We start from the raw sequence: 2575 nt of genomic DNA on the forward strand, positions 1-2575 counted from the left end.
CTCGCCGCTCGCTCGCGCAGCCAAAAATGGCCAGTTTTGGCCCGTTTTTGGGCCGTTTTGGCCAGTTTTTGTCCTGTTCTTGCATTGCGCGGTGACCGTCGAGAGCGGAGCAAAACGTCAGCCATCTCAGCACCCTGGAACCCCCCGGGTGGCACAGGGCTGGATGGGGCTTTCGTATAGCAGGGACGGTGCTGCCTCTCGCTTCGCTCGCTGTCCGCCGCTCGCCGCTCGCGCAGCCAAAAATGGCCAGTTTTGGCCCGTTTTTGGGCCGTTTTGGCCAGTTTTTGGCCTGTTCTTGCATTGCGCGGTGACCGTCGAGAGCGGAGCAAAACGTCAGCCATCTCAGCACCCTGGAACCCCCCGGGTGGCACAGGGCTGGATGGGGCTTTCGTATAGCAGGGACGGTGCTGCCTCTCGCTTCGCTCGCTGTTCGCCGCTCGCCGCTCGCTCGCGCAGCCAAAAATGGCCAGTTTTGGCCCGTTTTTGGGCTGTTTTGGCCAGTTTTTGGCCTGTTCTTGCGTGGTGCGGTGACCGTCGTGAGCGGAGCAAAACGTCAGCCATCTCAGCACCCTGGAACCCCCCGGGTGGCACAGGGCTGGATGGGGCTTTCGTATAGCAGGGACGGTGCTGCCTCTCGCTTCGCTCGCTGTTCGCCGCTCGCCGCTCGCTCGCGCAGCCAAAAATGGCCAGTTTTGGCCCGTTTTTGGGCTGTTTTGGCCTGTTTTTGGGCTGTTCTTGTGTGGCGCGGTGACCGTCGTGAGCGGAGCAAAATGTCAGCCATCTCAGCACCCTGGAACCCCCCGGGTGGCACAGGGCTGGATGGGGCTTTCGTATAGCAGGGACGGTGCTGCCTCGCGCTTCGCTCGCTGTTCGCCGCTCTCCGCTCGCTCGCGCAGCAAAAAATGGCCAGTTTTGGCCCGTTTTTGGGCTGTTTTGGCCAGTTTTTGGCCTGTTCTTGCGTGCCGCGGCGACCGTCGTGAGCGGAGCAAAACGTCAGCCATCTCAGCACCCTGGAACCCCCCGGGTGGCACAGGGCTGGATGGGGCTTTCGTATAGCAGGGACGGTGCTGCCTCTCGCTTCGCTCGCTGTCCGCCGCTCGCTGCTCGCTCGCGCAGCCAAAAATGGCCAGTTTTGGCCCGTTTTTGGGCTGTTTTGGCCTGTTTTTGGGCTGTTCTTGTGTGCCGCGGCGACCGTCGTGAGCGGAGCAAAATGTCAGCCATCTCAGCACCCTGGAACCCCCCGGGTGGCACAGGGCTGGATGGGGCTTTCGTATAGCAGGGACGGTGCTGCCTCTCGCTTCGCTCGCTGTCCGCCGCTCGCCGCTCGCTCGCGCAGCCAAAAATGGCCAGTTTTGGCCCGTTTTTGGGCCGTTTTGGCCAGTTTTTGGCCTGTTCTTGCGTTGCGCGGTGACCGTCGAGAGCGGAGCAAAACGTCAGCCATCTCAGCACCCTGGAACCCCCCGGGTGGCACAGGGCTGGATGGGGCTTTCGTATAGCAGGGACGGTGCTGCCTCTCGCTTCGCTCGCTGTCCGCCGCTCGCCGCTCGCTCGCGCAGCCAAAAATGGCCAGTTTTGGCCCGTTTTTGGGCCGTTTTGGCCAGTTTTTGGCCTGTTCTTGCGTTGCGCGGTGACCGTCGAGAGCGGAGCAAAACGTCAGCCATCTCAGCACCCTGGAACCCCCCGGGTGGCACAGGGCTGGATGGGGCTTTCGTATAGCAGGGACGGTGCTGCCTCTCGCTTCGCTCGCTGTCCGCCGCTCGCCGCTCGCTCGCGCAGCCAAAAATGGCCAGTTTTGGCCCGTTTTTGGGCCGTTTTGGCCAGTTTTTGGCCTGTTCTTGCTTTGCGCGGTGACCGTCGAGAGTGGAGCAAAACGTCAGCCATCTCAGCACCCTGGAACCCCCCAGGTGGCACAGGGCTGGATGGGGCTTTTGTATAGCAGGGATGGTGCTGCCTCTCGCTTCGCTCGCTGTCCGCATCTCGTCGCTTGCTCGCGCAGCCAAAAATGGCCTGTTTTGGCCCGTTTTTGGGCTGTTTTGGCCTGTTTCTGGGCCATTTTTGCTTCGCTTGAAATCTTCTTCTTCCTTGTGTGGCCAATAATGCCTTGCTTTGTACTTCTTCGTGCACGGCGGTGTCTTGTCGTCGATTGCCTTGTTTGATCGGCCACTTGAGTCTTTGTTACTCGTGGTTGGCGACGGGCTGTCCGATGGGGTGACTGTGTCGGCATGTGAGCGGTGATAGATTTGTATGCCGCGGTGGGCTCCCTGCTATTGTGCAGTTGACCACCGACGTTGCAAGTCTCTTCAATGACACTCTGTTTGAACGGAGATGCGTGTGTTGCCTGTACAATCTATCTAGTTCCTTTGGAAATAGACATTGTTTACCTCGCTTATCCACTTCTCATGTCCTATATGAATGAGAAGTGTCGATGTCCGTGCACCTTGTGTGTCCTCGAACGATGGCATATCTCAGACCTCTCGTCTCGAGTGGCTCCAGTGTTCACGTGAGTGCTCTTGGATGCAGTGGATAAGAATGTACCATGGGTCTTTGGACTCTTGGCACATGATTGGTTGGCTTT

Source organism: Musa acuminata, unplaced genomic scaffold, assembly GCF_036884655.1.
Source record: "Musa acuminata AAA Group cultivar baxijiao unplaced genomic scaffold, Cavendish_Baxijiao_AAA HiC_scaffold_680, whole genome shotgun sequence".
In the NCBI taxonomy this organism is placed as follows: Eukaryota; Viridiplantae; Streptophyta; class Magnoliopsida; order Zingiberales; family Musaceae; genus Musa; species Musa acuminata.